A 17287-nucleotide genomic window follows, 5' to 3' on the forward strand; every position below is an offset into this window, starting at 1 on the left:
GAGACTCCTGAAAATCTCCCAGCTTCATGACCTGAGACTAAAATTTCTATAGCCATAATCTCGCATCCACATGCCCTCTATTCCCCCATTTCCCTCAATAGGGATCTGCTTGATCCCCCTGATGCCGCCACCGTTGAGGAGGAGGCTGATGGATACCACAATCCCAATTGACCGAATGATTGAGGCCACCGCTCACCATCTGCCCTTTCATAAAAAACCTCCCACCTTCGCCCCTCCTCTTTATAACCCCACTCTGGGACACTTTGTCTTTCAAGGCAACGTAGCTGCCCAGCGCTCCCAGACCTTACATAACCCAGACCACTTAAAAACACTCATTTCAAAGAGGGAGCAACAAATCCAACTCCTGAGTAAACTAAGAGACCTAGATGCCCAGCTCTCTGACTTGGCCTCCCTCTCCTCCAAACCCGTAAAACCATCCCTAAACAAAAACAAGTGATGAAATCACCTCTTTTGGCCTTTTTGCTCTCACTTCGCAGTGGCAACCAAGTTCCACGCCCATCTCCCAATGCCTCCATAAAGGATGAGGAGTCTGGGGACGAAAGCCCCGATGCTCCTGACCCTTCAAGGGAGGAAGCCTTCCCAGTCCCCAGCTCTGAAAGTCCATCACACCCCCAGTTGTGCTATGCCCCCTTGACTTAAAAATTCTAGAAAAGCTTAAGGTGGCTGTTGGGAGCCAAATCTCAGGGCTTAGCATGAGATCCTAGGCCATGCTTGGCAGGCCACATAGTTAACCTTTACATAGCAGCTCCTTAGAACCTCAGCTCAAGAAAAGAAACAACTTGATCCAGTCCTCCACCCACAGGCTCAGTCACCTAGGCAACCCTTCCTGGACCTCTTACTCATAAACTCTTTATCCTGCCAAGCATCCTCTTTGTGGCTTCCTAATACCCTGCCTACACTATCACCTGGCTCACAAACAACCTATTCTACCCCTCCCCATATCCTGCTCTGCCGACTATATAAGCTAGCCTGAGAAAAAAGTAAAGTTTGCCACTTGATCAGAATCCTGTCTTGTGGTCGTTCTTTCTGCGTATCTTGTCCCCATTCCCTATCCCTGACTCTCTTGCCCCAGGTTGATGTCCTGCAGGTCAGGACAGGTGGCTGTCTCAAACTATGGCCCTATGGCTCCCTTGACATTAGCTCTTCTTGAAAATATTACTGAGGCCTGGCTTACTCCTAATGGATGGCACCAATTAGCTAGGTCCACATTAAATGGTGGCGATTTTGTCCTCTGGAAATCAGAGTTCACGGAGTTGGCCAAGGATATGGCTAGAAAAAACACAGCCAGAGCCGAGTCTCGCTCCTGGACAGCTGACAAGATTCTCGGTAGCCCCCCTTATGACACCCTTGAGGCCCAGACTGCCTTCTCCACAGGCCTTCTTGCTCAAATTCGACAGGGAGGCTTGGGAGCCTGGTGTAAGCTTTCCCCACAAGGGAACAACCACAGGGTCACTCACAAAGATTATCCAGGATCCTGATGAACTTTACAGCTCTTTCATTAGCCGCCTTACTGAGACAGCGGAACCGCTTTTTGGTACCCCCGAACCTGATAACCCCTTTATCGTACAGCTTGCTTTCCAAAATGCTAACCCCACCTGCCAAAATATCCTTAAACACCATCGTAAAGAGCCTCTTTCCACATACGTGTGCCACTGCGCAGGAACAGGCACTAGCCACGCCATTGGCTTGGCTATTGGAGCTGCCTTACAAAAGGCAGGTATTGGGGGTCCACAAAAAACCTGTTTTAATTGCAAACAGGCTGGACATTTCTCTAAAGAATGTCCTTACCCCTGCATTAGTTTCACCCCTCAACCTTTGCCCATGCCTTCCTTTACCCCAACCTCTACACGCCCCCCATAACCCTCTGCCCATGTTGCCAGCGAGGGCGACATTGGAAAAACGAATGCCGCTCCAAAACAGATGCTCAAGGGCGCCCTCTTCCACCACAGGGACCGGGAAACTTCCTACGGGGACAGCCTCAGGTCCCCCCCATATAGGCCCCAGGGCACAAGGGTCGATCCCACCTCCCCAAGATCCCCCTCCCAATTTTTGCCCCCCTTCCGTGAGCGCCTCCATGTCTCAAGCTTATGGAGAGGGACAAAAACCAGCCCAGGACTGGACCTCAGTCCCTCCTCCGACACAATACTAACTCCAGAGGACGGGATCTATACCATGCCCACTGGTGTTTTCAGCCCTCTACCACCAGACACTTTTGGGCTAATTCTGGGCCGAGCCTCTGCCACCCAAAAGGGCTTACAGGTGTTCCCAGGAGTTGTCGACCCCAATTCCCATGATGGATGAACTTCAGGTCCTCATACAGGCCTCCCAGGGGGTTCATGCCCTCCTTAAGGGCCAAAAACTTGCCCAATTACTCATCCTAACCCTAATACATCTCAACTCCAACTTTAAACAACCCACCAGGCCCTCCTCAGGCTTTGGATCTACAGAGGTTTTCTGGATCTGAGAGATTACCAACTCCCGCCCTACTCTTATACTACGCCTAGATGGCAAGCCCTCACGGGCCTTCTTGACTCGGGGGCAGATATGTTGGTCATTTCCTCCCGTCACTGGCCAAAGGCCTGGCCCCTTACTGACTCCTTCACACACCTTCAAGGTATAGGACAGACCTCCAACCCCAAACAAAGTTCAAAAATTCTTACATGGCAAGATAACGAGGGCAATAGGGACAAGTTCAACCTTTTGTGGTCCCTGGCTTGCCCCTTAACTTTTGGGGATGGGATATCCTCTCTCAGATGAATATCTTTATGTGTTCCCCTAATGAGTCTTTTCCAAGCAGATGCTTTCTCAAGGATTCCTCCCTGGTCAAGGATTAGGGAAAAATTCCCAGGGACAACGCACTCCCATTCAGCCATACTTCAAACATGACAGGACTGGTCTTGGCCACCATTTTACATAATGGCAACTGCTCTCCCTGTACCCCAGACCCCTGCCCCTACTCTCCATGCAGATAAGATCTCTTGGAGCACCACAGGGCTAGTCTGGGTCGACCAGTGGGCTCTTACTATAGAAAAACTCACTGCGGCCACTCAGTACAGAAGCTCTCACTCAGCTGGTATAGAAGCTCTTAGCCACAGGTAAAATTATCTCTTCCACACCCCCACCTTTGTCATTAAAAACAAATCTGGTAAATGGAGACCACTCCAAGATCTTAGAGCTGTAAATAAAGTTATGTTACCCATGGGTGCCCTCCAGCCCGGACTGCCCTCCCTTGCTGCCATTCCTCATAACTTTTATAAAATAATCATTGACTTAAAAGATTGTTTTTCTCACTATCCACCTTCACCCTGACGAGTGTGTCCATTTTGCCTTCAGCTTCCCCCAAATCAATTTCCAGGGCCCATGAATCGATACCAATGGTGCGTTCTCCTGCAGGACATGGCCAACAGCCCTACTCTGGCCCAAAAGTTCGTTGCTCAAGCTATCCAACCCGAGCGCCTTAAATGGCCGAGGGCCTACATCCTTCTCCTCACCTGTCCTACTCATGAGGAGATATTCCTATGTCTTAAAGACCTATAAACCTCTTTTGCCACCTTTAACTTGGTAATTGCCCCTGAAAAGATACAAACCCAAGATCCCTACATGTATTTAGGATACAAATTAAGAAACCAACAACTTTTTACCCCTAAGATTCAGGTTCACCTGTCCTCACTTAATACCTTACACAGCCTCCAACAATTCCTAGGTAACCTCCAGTTCCTACGCCCCTACCTCCGGCTTCCTCCAGATACCCTTAAGCCCTCACTGACCTTCTTACTGGTGATCCTCATGCCCTGTCTCCACGTTCCCTAACACCTCCAGCATGACAAGACGTCGCTACCATTAATAAAGCTATCTCCCAACAAGCCGCCTTTCAGATAGACACCACTCTGCCTCTTCACCTCATTATCTGTGCCACTCCCATTAATCCCATGGGAATTTTCTGGCAAAAAGATGTCTCCAATACCCTTAAAAGGACATCCACTCCTTTGGGTGACACTACCCCTATCTCCAAACAAAATAATCTCCCCTTATCCTCAACTTGTCACTCTTCTTATAACTACGTTCGAAAACTGGCCAAACAATATTTTGGTAAGGAACCTGACCTTCTTATTGTTCCATATACACTAGAACAGGTTAACTCGCTCCTCCAAACTTCAGATGCTTTGGCAATTTCCTGCCTCGCTTACCCTGGCCAAATTGATAACCACTACCCAGACGACTCTCTCATTCAATTTGCTTGACATCGCCTCATAATTTTCCCAAAACCCTCTACCGACCTCACTCACCACATTTTCAGATGGCTTCTCCTCCGGCACAGCAGCCCTAGTTATTGGCAAAAGCGTACACACATTCCAAACACCCTATTCCTCGGCCCAACTAGTTGAATTATTCGCCGTCAAACAGGCTTTCCTCTTGCTAAACAATATCCCCTTCAATTTATACACAGACAGTGCCTATATTGCCAAATCCATCCCTTTCCTTGAAACCGCACCGTTTATTAAACCTTCTAAGGCCTCGACCCTCTTTCTAGACATACAAGAGTTAATAAGACAAAGAAACCACCCTTTCTTTTTATTATTATTTATTTATAATGTATACAGCATTCTGCTTCCATGTATATCTGCACAGCAGAAGAGGGCACCAGATCTCGTAACCGCTGAGCCATCTCTCCAGTCCCCCAACCACCCTTTCTTTATTGGTCACTTACATGCGCATTCCGATCTCCCAAGGACCCCTTAGCCTAGGAAATTATCATGCTGACATGGCTACCGGCCCTCCTCCACAAACCCAAACCAAAACAATTCTCCCCATACTAATATGCTCCCCTTCTCCTCTTGAGGCAGCAAAAACTGCCCATGCTCTCCATCACTTAAATACCCACACCTTCCAGCTTGCTTTTAAAATTACCCACGACCAAGCCTGTGGAATTGTAAAGGCTTGCCCTAACTGCGCCACCCTCCTGCCAGCACCTCACTTGGGGGTAAATCCCCGAGGGCTTCTCCCTAATGCCCTCTGGCAGATGGATGTTACTCATGTCCCCTTCTTTTCTAAGGTCAAATACGTCCATGTCTCTATAGATACATTCAGTGGTTTCATCTTTGCTTCTCTGCAAACGCGTGAAGCAACCAAGGATGCTATTTCTTCTCCTGTGGAAACAAATGTGAAACCCTTTCCCCAACTTAACACATGTCCTGGTTTCAATACAGAGGTCAGAACATCTTTGAAGTATACCTCTGATTTAGTTCAGCAGTTCTTTCCATAGTCCAGTGTCTTTCTGCAGCTGTTTGTCCTTTCTCATTAGCATTAAGAAAGTTAAGTGTTAATAATGCATTATGTAACCTATGTTTGGGGGGTTTTGTTCTCCCAGCCTGTTTGTGGAGCATTTCTTTTAGTGTTCTATTAGATCTCTCTACCACTGATTGTCACGTAGGATTGTGAGGTATACCGGTTAGATGCTTTATGTCATAATATTTGAAAAACTGTTCCAATTTAGTGGAGACATATGCTGGAGCATTGTCAGTTTTTATTTGTGCAGGTATACCCATAATGACCATTACTTCAAACAGATGTATAATAACAGAATTGGCCTTTCCAGAGCTAAGAGCTGTAGCTCGTTGGAACCTTGAAAATGTATCTGTAGTATGATGCACATATTTTAAATTTCCAAATTCTGCAAAGTGAAAAACATCCATCTGCCAAACTGCATTTCTCTGAATGCCCTTAGGATTACAGCCTGCAGGCAATGGAGCTTGATTATAAAAGGAACAGGTAGGACAGTTTCTCACTATATCCCTGGCTTATTGCCAAGTGATGGAGAATTTCTTTTTCAAACCTTTGCTATTTACATCAGATTTCTTATAAAATTCTGAGGCTTCTAGCAAGCTTCCTCTTAATAAATGATCAATCTCATCATTGCCTTGTGCTAGTGGGCCTGGCAGACCCATATGGGATCTGATATGTGTAATATATGTTATTGTTTTGTTTAAAAAGAAGAAAAGAGAAATTGCTGGGACAGACATATTGACTATAAGTTTATTATAAGGACTGGCAGAATGGGGAGACTAAGAAGAGGAACAGGGTAATGGCTGACCGCCATGGCCGGTCGCCATAGAGAGACAGAGCGGGGAAACAGAGAGACGGGAGAGCACACACACAGAGAGAGAAACAGGGGGAGAGAGAGAGAGAGCGTAAAGGGGCAGGGACTTATCTTTTAAAGGGGTCCTCTGCACCTGCGTGCAGACTTCTTTCCCATGGAACCTTGGGCTGACCAGGGTATTGCCTGAGTGGATTCCACCAGGTAACAGGGGCAGGCCAGCATAATGCCTGAACCTTTCATTCCCACCTCTACTTATTATTAAAAAAAGGTGGGGTGTTTAGACATGGCAGGTTAAGGAATAAGGGCGTCGAATTCTTAAGACTGCTTCCTGCTGACGTGGGGGGCGTTGACCATCTTTGGGGGACCCGAGAAGGTTGGGGTGCTGCCACGTCCTGGGGAAGCTGGTTGTTTCATTGTAGTCCAGGCTGTATGGAACTCCCTGGCACCTCTTAGACCTGGCAAGATGTTGACAGAGCAGAAGACAAGGTTAAGTTTAGAAAAAATTTTTTTCTTAGGTCCTGTCATTTGAGGGGAAGATTGTAAGATGAGGGAGGGGTTCCCGAGGAGTCCCAAGATGAGTGAAGGGAATTTGGGACCGGGGAAAGGTTGAATATTACCTGGAGTGAATCTGACCTGTTTGGATCTGATTCGGCTCCCTGGAACTTACAAGAATCCTTAGAGTTTGTGGAAACATAAGTATTAGACATGTTAGAATCATATTCATGTTAGAAGCAACTTGGCTGAAAGTATTACCATTTTAAAACAGACAGATTTTTGTAGGACAATGAAAAGCATCTTAATCTTGACCTTGTAGTTATTATCCTATAGTGGTATTGTTGAACTTTACTATGAACAGTAGCATGAGAAATAGAGAAATCAGGAACATATTTTATTCTTTTTTAATGTCTCAACTCATTTTATCACCATTTAAGCCTTTATATCCTCAGGCCTTTGTAACTACATTCTCAGACCTTCATAAATCTTAGACTTTCCTATCTTTACATAGATAAACCCTAAAATACCTGTTACTGGAATCTGTTTTGCTTTAAGCTGGCAAGACTATCAGTCGTCAAAAGCATCAGAGTTCTTGAGAAGGATAAGATTTTACCTGAATCAATGATTAAAGAATAACAGAGACTTGCCAGCAGGCTGCATGGACAGCCATCCCCAAGGTCCTCCATCCATAGTAGCGGGCTGCAGGACACCTGCCTTCTTGCTGATAACTTGTGACCTGTGGATTAGAGACTTTGGGAAGACTCGCCTACCGTTGGCCCAAGCAACGCCGGGAAAGTCGATTCCGTTGTCCTATTGTCCATGGTCTGGAATACTTTGTATCAGTTGAGATGAAGGACAGGGTTGTTCAGTGACCAGCATTGTCACTGACTTGAGATGAAGCTTCTTCAGTGCCCATCAGTGCCTTCTTGGAGGAAATGGGGTGGGGACAGCAGCTGGCCTATCTCTCTGTTATAAAAAGCTTTTTAACAAAACATTTTAAATGCCATATTCTCTAGATCTCTGAGCATTTGAGGGCTGTCGTCTGTTTAGTATTTTAGCAGTTAAAAGTTTGCCTTTAGTTAGAGAAAAATCCCTTTTTGTAATAAAAGCTGTACCTCTGTAAACGGCTTATAGGATAGACTGAGTGGCATAAATATTTTGTTAGTTTGAAATAGACCTTTATGATTTTAAACTTTAAAGATGAGTTAAATTTAAGTTGTATAGACTTAGCTTATATTTTAAGTATAGTTAAATTAGACCTTTATGACTTTAAATGTTTACCATCATTTAAAGATATATAGCAATTTAGAAATATGAGACTTAGTATAGTTTAATTTGAATTGTATATAGAGCTAGATAAGTATAAAATTAAATTACAGGTACAGAGACAAGCAGGACTGGATAACAGTAAAGGGGGAGTCAGAATGTAATCTCTGATCCGTACATTGTAGCAGACAGACAGGAGATTTAAAGAGACAGGGTAGACTTAAACAGAGGGCCCTGGAAAGGCACAGTATTCAGTAAACAAGCCATGAACAACAGAGCCAGTGAAAGAAGAAATCATAGACAAAAAATAAAATAAAAAGCAAAAAGATCTGGCAGAAATCAAAAATCCGGCAGACAGGTTTGCTCGATAGGCCGCTGGAGCTGTGCATGCCTACAGGTAGGTCACATGACCAAAACGGCGGCAACCGTAAGCCGCTTTTGTCTGTTTACCTGCTTGTTGGATGAAACCAGAAAGGTTCCTCTATGCATTTCCCATGGGTGAGGCAGGTGGAGAACCGGCAAAAAGCTCCTCTACGGATGCACGTCTGCCCGTGGGAGTTGCCAGGGGCCTGGCCCCGAAGGGGACACAGCTGTCCCGAAACCGAAAAAGGACCCAGTGGTCTGAAGTGAAAAAAGCAAAAAAGCACCGCTCCTGGAGCGGGATCCCATGCCTGACCTTTAGGAAATGCACCCAACAAGTGAAAGAAGAAATAAAAAGCAAGATGTCAGGTGGCAGTGCTTGCCCGTGTAAGTCATTGAACTGAGTGGGCAGGCCTAAGCTAGGTCACATGGTTATGACCAAGATGGCAGCCCCCAGGTTAGCCCACGTGGTTGAGATGGCGACCCCCGTAAGCACATTCTCAATTGCCAGAAAAGTTTCAAACCAGCAAACGAACAAAATGAAAACCAGCAAACAAACAAAAAACTCTTAGAGCGTCTCAAGCAGACATTGCCAACCAAGAAGAAACAGTCAGAAATAGAACAATCAGAACAATGAGGGACATTCCCAGGTGAAAGAAAGTTCCCACTGGGAGGCAGAACTCCGCTCATTTACCTATTCACTGCCAGTAACCTAAAGATCCCATAAAAGTGTATTTCCCGTGGTTAAGGCCAAAAAATGCACAGATTGCCCTGTCTGAGAGCACCCGGCCCGAAACCGAAAAATGGAACCAGAGTGAACAGCGCTGGGTCTGCTCCATGGAAGCGGTTTTGGGTATCTTACCAGATTGTAGCGAATAGGCAGATCAGTGAGTTCAACAGATCCTTAGTTGGAAAAGCGGCCAGTTGAGTTCCGGCATCTCAGGCTGTTGCAGGCAGGAGGGAGTGCCAGGAAAAGCGGAGATGGAAGTGGGCTATGAGTTTAGATTTTAGGATCTCCGAGATTTCCCGTGCTCCTGGCAGGAAAAGTTACAAAGAAAGAAAAACTATCCCACCAGTTAGCTTTGGGAGAGGGTCTACGGAGAGAGCCTAAACCAAGTCGGGCGCCAAAATGTTATTGTTTTGTTTAAAAAGAAGAAAAGAGAAATTGCTGAGACAGACATATTGACTATAAGTTTATTATAAGGACCGGCAGAATGGGGAGACTAAGAAGAGGAACAGGGTAATGGCTGACCGCCATGGCCGGTCACCATAGAGAGACAGAGCGGGGAAACAGAGAGACGGGAGAGCACACACACAGAGAGAGAAACAGGGGGAGAGAGAGAGAGAGCGTAAAGGGGCAGGGACTTATCTTTTAAAGGGGTCCTCTGCACCTGCGTGCAGACTTCTTTCCCATGGAACCTTGGGCTGACCAGGGTATTGCCTGAGTGGATTCCACCAGGTAACAGGGGCAGGCCAGCATAATGCCTGAACCTTTCAATATATATAGAATTAATTCTGTTTCTGATTGTTTCCTGTAATTGTATAAACAGTGAAGTTAATTCTGTATTATCAGGAACGAATTCTACAGTCTCGATGTGTAACACAACTCTCTCTGCATATTGAGAATCAGTAACTATATTAAGAGGTTCTGTAAAATCCATAAGCGCCATGAGAATTGCATATAATTCTGCCTTCTGTACAGGTGTATATGGACTTTGAACTACTTTACTTACCTCTCCTTATTTATAACCTGCCTTACCTGATTTGTTGACATCAGTGTAGAAGGTAAGAACTCCAGAAATAGGAGTTTGTCTTACAATACCTGGAAGGATCTAGATCATCTTTTTTTGTGAATTTAATTCTGTCAGTTTTAGGATAATTGTTGCTAATTGTTCTCAAAAAGTCAGTAAGAGCTATCTGCCAGTATTCATTGTCCTTCCATAAGGAGGAAATTTCCTCATTAGTTAAAGGTGCTATAATTTCTGCTGGATCATTTCCAGTCAGTTGATGAAGTCTTAATTGTCCTTTAGAATCAAATCAGAGATCTTTTCTATATATGTCTTCAGCTTTTTATTCTGTTTATGTGGCAGAAATATCCATTCCAATATAATATCTTCTCTCTGAATCAGAATCCCAGAAGGGTATTCTCTGGATAGTAATATGTCCAGAATACAGCCTAGATTAGGGTCCACACGATCTACACGTGCATCTAGTATTCTGCTTTCCACCCATTGCAATTCTTTTTCTGCTTCAGTGGATAATATTCATGGACTGTTTAAGTTCTTGTCCACTTTAAGCGCCATTTTTAAATGCTTTAAGTCATGTTCTTCCACACCAATAATCGTTTGTAGTTGGGAAATTTCCCCTAGCAGCTTCTGAAGACTATTAAGAGTTTGATAACGATCCCTTCTAATTTGTACCTTTTGAGGTCTGATTCTTTATAAGTCTATCTTGTAACCTAAATAATTAATAGAGTCTCCTCTTTGTATTTTTTTCTGGGGGAATCTGTAACCCCCAACGAGGCAGAATTTCCTTCACCATTGCAAACATACGTTCCAATGTTTCCTTATTAGAATCTGATAAAAGAATGTCATCCATGTAATGGTAAATAAGAGATTGTGGAAATTTCTTATGAATTATTTCCAAAGGTTGCTTTAGAAAGTGTTGACACAAAGTAAGACTATTTAGCATTCCTTGTGGCAAAACTTTCCACTGATATCTCCTAACTGGCTGTGAATTATTTAGAGTTGTTACAGTAAATGCAAATTTTTCTCTATCTTTTTCTTGTAATGGAATTGTAAAAAAACAATCTTTCAGATCAATGACTATGATCAGTCATCCCTTAGGAATCAAGGAAGGCAACGACATTCTAGGCTGCAGAGAGCCCATAGGCTGAATTACTTTATTGATGACTCTCAGGTCTGTCAGCATTCTCCACTTACCTGACTTCTTTTTGATAACAAATACAGGAGAATTCCAAGTGCTGATAGATCCTTCTATATTCCCAGCTTCTAGCTGTTCCTGTACTAACTTTTCTAAAGCCTCTAGCTTTTCAGAGGTCATAGGCCATTGTCCTACCCAGACAGGTTCATCTGTAAGCCACTTTAAGGGTAGGGCCTTTGGCTCCTCTGAAGGTTTATCATTTGTACTTAGTTTCTGTACAGCCTGGATGGTTGGTAACTGTTTCCCATAGAGTCTTACCAAATTTTTTCTACAATCTAAAGATTGAACATAATTCATATCTTATACTAGAGGAATATTAATCTGAGTATTCCATTGCTGTAAAAGATCATGACCCCAGAGATTTATTGCTATGTCTGAGACATATGTTTTTAGCCATCCTTTCTGTCCTTCCAGTCCAATGCAGACCACCCAGTTAACACTCTGTTGAATTCCAGATAGAGTTCCAATTCCTAAAAATTGTACATTCACCTCTCTAAGAGGCCATCTCTGAGGTTAGGACTTTTGGGTAATAATAGTTACATCCACCCCAGTGTCTACCAAGCCAGTAATAACTTTATTATTAATTTTTACTTTCAACTGAGGCCTCTTATCATTAGTAGAAGTTTGCCAAAACATGCGCTTATCATCTCCTCCTCCAGTCATGTTTGATTCCTCATTACTAGCCAAACTAGAGTAGTATCACTACCAGAGTAGTGATACTAGATCTAGAGTAGTATCTAGAGTAGTATCTAGTGATCTAGAGTAGTATCACTTTTTTCAATAGGCAATGCACTATCTATCTGTCCTGTGAAAGATTGTCCTCCATAGTGACTGGGAATGACCAGACCTTTCTTGATGTGGGGGCCTTGGAGAGGTCCCTCAAAGCGTTTCCCAATTGTAACAGGTTTCCTTGCATGTCTCTGGTCAACCTACATTCATTGGTCCAGTGTCTGCCCTTACCATATCTTCTACACAACCCAGAAGGCAGAGGCCTTCTGTATAAGACATTGGTAGAATTCCTTTGCCTACAATTTCTCTCAATATGTCCCAGTCTGCTACATCTGAAACATCTAGGTTCCTGGTACCTTCATGGTCTCCTGGGGAAGGCTCTTCCTACCCAAGGTCCTGATTCGTAGTAGTGATAACCTGTGGCCTTTTGATACCTATGTTGACCTCTGTAAGGTGTTTCTTCCCAAGCTGTTGCATCATTACCTTGAGAACATTTAACCTCTTGGAATTTCTTTAAATTTCTTTTGAGATTGCTTCTCCTACCAAATCTCCTATATCTTGTTCAGTGTAGTCAATGTTAACTGTATGCAAAACCCATTCTTCCAGTGGAGTTGATCTGATCTTTAAAGGCAAAAGTATTCTTTTGCATATTGGGTTTGCATTTTTATAAGCTATTGTATATATGATTGATTTTTGTTTCCGGATCTGTTACTTGTAATTCTACTGCCCTATTTAATCTTTGTAAAAAGTCACGTAACTGTTTTGTCAGTCCCTGTTCTATCCTGATATAACTTTCTACCCTTTCTCCTGGCTCATGAACCTTGTCCCAGGCATTCAAGGCTGCTGTCCTGCACAAGGATAATATATGATCATCATATTCTGCCTGAACCTGTGGATTAGCATAAATGCCCTCACCCAGGATCTTAGCCTGGGGAGCTTCATAACTGTTCTTTATGTCTTGAAGCTCTAAGGCCTTAGATTCCTCCCTGAAAAGAGCCCTCCACTGTATTTGAGATGAGTATTCAAGCACAGCTGCTACTAGGTTTTCCCAATTCATGGGCATTACCCTATTAAAGATCATCCATGAATTTAATAATTGTTTCACATAGGGACTATGGAGACCATATGAAACAACTGACTCGTTAGTTTCCTGAAGGTCTTTCAATTGTATGGGTTCCCACTGATTTGCCATCTGACCATGTGGATGCTTCTTAGATGGTGGTTTTTCCTGTCATAATTTCTGGGAACACCATTGGTGCATGAATAACAACCTTAGGAAAGTTTTCCTGAGGTTTGAATGGAGTAGGTGCATCAGATTGGGAGTAATTTGATTCTGTGTCATCCAAAGCTTGTAACCTGGCAACCATAGTCTCATGTATTGAATTTCATGAGTCATATTAGATTCTAAGAGTTTCACAGAATCAGTAAGTTTCTGTGTTTTTACATCTACCCGTGGTTCTAATTCTTTAATGTTCTCATCCTTAGACAGTATTTGAATGGCATGTAAACTGCCTTCCAAATATCCAATCCTAGACTTCAGCTTGTGGTTTGCGGTGGTAGATTTCTCAGACATGGAGCTAACTGCCTGTGCTAGGTCGCTAATCCTGTCTCGATTCTTAGCTATTTTCGCATTTAAATCATCAGCCATTGAAAAATGTTAGTTTCTATTTGGGTATTTGTCTTTTCTACTCATGTTAGTAATGTATTACAGCTAGGTCTTAAGATTCTTCTAAAATGCCATCCATATAAGAAAGCAAGAGGTTTTTCACTTCCTGTGTAGTAGTGTTATCTGCATTGCTATGGGTAGTCAATTTAACTTAAGTAGATTCTGAAATGGGGAGATCTGGGTGATTGTTGGACATTAGGGAACCTTGCAGCCAGGGTGGGCAAATTGAGTGGAAAGAAAAACTGCTGTGACTGAACTCTTTGGGCTACTTTCCACAGGCAAGTTTTCCCAAATACACGTATGCAAAGAGCACAGTGAAGTACAGAGTTTTCCCAGGACAGGATGCAGAAACTGTGTAGCCAACTCAGCGACCAGAGCAAAGTGCAAAAGCTGCCAGCTGTACAGAAGCCACAAGGCATAGCAGGTTCCTACCCAAGCACACATCTGGTGCCAGCTGAAGTTGAGGATGTAATTATATTTCTAGTCCCAAGATAAATGATAAATGGGTGTTTATTGGGGAACAATTACAAAGAAAAATAGAAAGAACTGCCGGAACATTTCCCTGCTCTTCCTACCAGATCAGCTGAGGCAACGGAAAGAACAAACAAAGGAAAGCAGTGCCTTAAGCTCCTCTCTTCCCACCTCCCTCTGCCTGAAACCACACCCAGAGGGTATGGTCACCATTCTAGGTCCACAGAACAGACACCTACATTTCTCTTTTTTGCCTCCTTGCTATTGCCCAAGATAACAAGTCCATCCCTTGACTGGCATTACAGAAAGGTTTGACACTCAGTGTGTGGGAACCCCATTGGAAGTGGAAAGACAAGAATGGTCTAAGAACATGGGCGAACACAGATATTTACAATTCACAATGGTAGCAATGCACAGTGATGAAGCAGCAATGAAGAGTTCTAGTGTTCGGAGTCACCACAACATGAGGAACTTTATTAAAGGTTTGCAGATTTGAAAGGTGAAAAACACTGTATTAGAGGCTACCTTTTTGAGATGTGGCAAATACTAAAGACCAGTTGAGGCATTCATCCTCAGGGAACAACAAATATTGGATTCTTAGACCTTCTGTTCATGGGCTGCCATTGCTGGTTTAGCTTTTCTTTACATACATATATACATAAACACATCCATAATCATACGCATCCTATATATGTACAGATATATATATATATATATATATATATATATACACACATATACACACACCAATGACTCCTCTAAGTTTTGACATTCTGGAATGATTTATAAATTCAAAACTGGAGGACTCCCCTGTGATTCATATATTGAGGTAGAAAGACACAGGCTTTTGATCAGGACCTTGCAGTGGGATGACACACTCCTTTAATACAGATCTTGAGGAGAAAAGACATACCTTTCATCTGGCTCAGACCTTCAGCTGGAAGCCAATATAAACTCAATCAAATGAGGAAGGCTTCCCAATTTCATGTCTGTTGTCCTCACCCTGACAGCACATGTATTCCTTCAGTGACATTGTACCTACTTAATCAGTTTCCAGCATACACAGGTGAGCAGCTGAGACACCCAGCCCCAAGGGATCCACTGAATACTAGATTCCTGTACTTTCCATTCACAGTTAGCTGTTGGATTATTTTGACTCCAGCCTGTATAACAATGCCATACAAATATATATATACATATATATATATATATGTATATATATATCAGGGGAAATATATATATATATATTTCCCCTGATTTATGTTACTGTAGAGAACCCTGACTAATACATACACACATATGTGGAAGGATTCACGCTAAATTTCAGTTATGTAGAGAACTCAGGTACACTACACATAGCCATAATCAGTGATGAAAAGTGTATTATGTCCTGCTAAGAAGCTCTAGAATTTGCTGCCAAAAAGACAGAGATTTCATGGGATATTGGCTACTTAGGAAGGATCCTCTGATAGGGGGCTCACATCATAACTCCTTTCCATGGGACTTTGCTGGGCCTGTAGCTGGGCAGAGATCAGATCACTTGGGGCAGGCACATCAGGAGTTGAAAGTCATCCTGAACTACTGAAGGAGTTGCAGGCCAGGCACAGGGTTCCTGGGAATCCTGTCTCCATAGGAAGGCACTCTCCATTCTATTGCTGTCTGGTGAATTTCTCTTATCCTGGTGCTTAAAATCCATATTAAAATCTCTCGCCATCTTTGTTCTTGTCCATGAGCCCTCTACTATGTTATGACAGGACTGCGTGGATAAACCCAGCAACAGGGAATCCAAGTGAGGACAGACAAAGATCCATGCTCAACTTTGTCTAAAAAGTGGGTTTTGCTCCATCCTGTGGTACAGGAAATACTGTCTCAAGATCCTCACTCACAATAAGAAAATCCACCCATGAACATAATGAGGGTTTTCCCTATCCCCGAGAATGATGCTTCCTGTCCCTGTTTATGGTGTTATCCACATGGTCCCTCAGTATCCTTTGCATTAAAGTGAACACAGTAGGGAAACCTCCCATCACACGGGGTACACCAGTTGTCCTCAATCTTCCTCCTGATGCAAAACTTTAATACACGTCTTCAAAATGTGCTGACCCCACCACCGAACCTAAAGTTACATAAGTTGCTACTTTTTAGGTGTAATTTTGCTCCTGTGTTAAAACATCATGTAATTCATAATGTAAATATCTATGGTTCCTGATGGTAGGTCCATAGGCCATCCCTGTGACAGGATCATTCTATCTCTAGAGCGATCTTGCCCCACTTTTTGAGAACCACCGAACTGGCTGAGGAAATTTTGTGCTTGTGTAGGAGAGAGAAGCATCCATGACACAGGTGTTGAGTCTGTAACAGTACTGAGATGAAATTAAGGAGAGTAAGTTAGAAGTCCAGGCCCAGAATTGGCCTATTCAGAGTCACCCAATATTCACCACTCCTGTCTTGTCCCCTGGGCATACTTTCCTGCTAATCTCTGGTCTCCTCCACTGCTTCCTCTTCTCCTTTTGCCCTTTGTTGGAGAAGTTGCCAGGCTCCACTTCCCCAATGTTTGGATTTGGTATAGTCATAGGGCTGATTCTACCTTAGAAAATAACAGACCCAAAAATCTGTAAATCTAAAGGTTTGAAGGATTCTTTAGCTGGGTGGTGGTGGCGCACACCTTCAATCCCAGCACTAGGGTGGCAGAGGCAGATGGATCGCTGTGAGTTCGAGACCAGCCTGGTCTACAAGAGCTAGTTCCAGGACAGCCTCCAAAGCCACAGAGAAACCCTGTCTTGAAAACCAAAACAAAACAAAAAGGAAAAAATAAATAAAATCAAGGATTCTTTACAGGAAATGAAGATATTTAGCTGTGGTGATATATTATTCATTATTTATTGAAGCTTTCCTGAGGATTCAGAGAGCTTAGTAAGCTACAAGCAATAGAAGCCATGCACACACTTTTATTCTTAGACTCAGGATTAAGAGGTATTGGCATCTCTCTGAGTTCAAGGATACCCAGTGATACAGGATAGGTTTATGCAGGATAAAAGCAGGGTCATCAGTATTCAGTAGCTGGGCGTTCATTCTCAAGCCAGCCACATTGAAGACAGGAGCGTTCATTCTCCACCACACTGAGGAGAGGCAGCAGATTGGTGCTTGGTGAAGAGCTAGTCAATCGGCTCATTCAGCCTGAGTGGTAAGAATTAGTGGTCAGCTACTTTGCTTTTCTGACTTCAGCTTGGAGTTTGAAC

This window comes from Cricetulus griseus (assembly GCF_003668045.3).
Source record: "Cricetulus griseus strain 17A/GY chromosome 1 unlocalized genomic scaffold, alternate assembly CriGri-PICRH-1.0 chr1_1, whole genome shotgun sequence".
Taxonomy (NCBI): domain Eukaryota; kingdom Metazoa; phylum Chordata; class Mammalia; order Rodentia; family Cricetidae; genus Cricetulus; species Cricetulus griseus.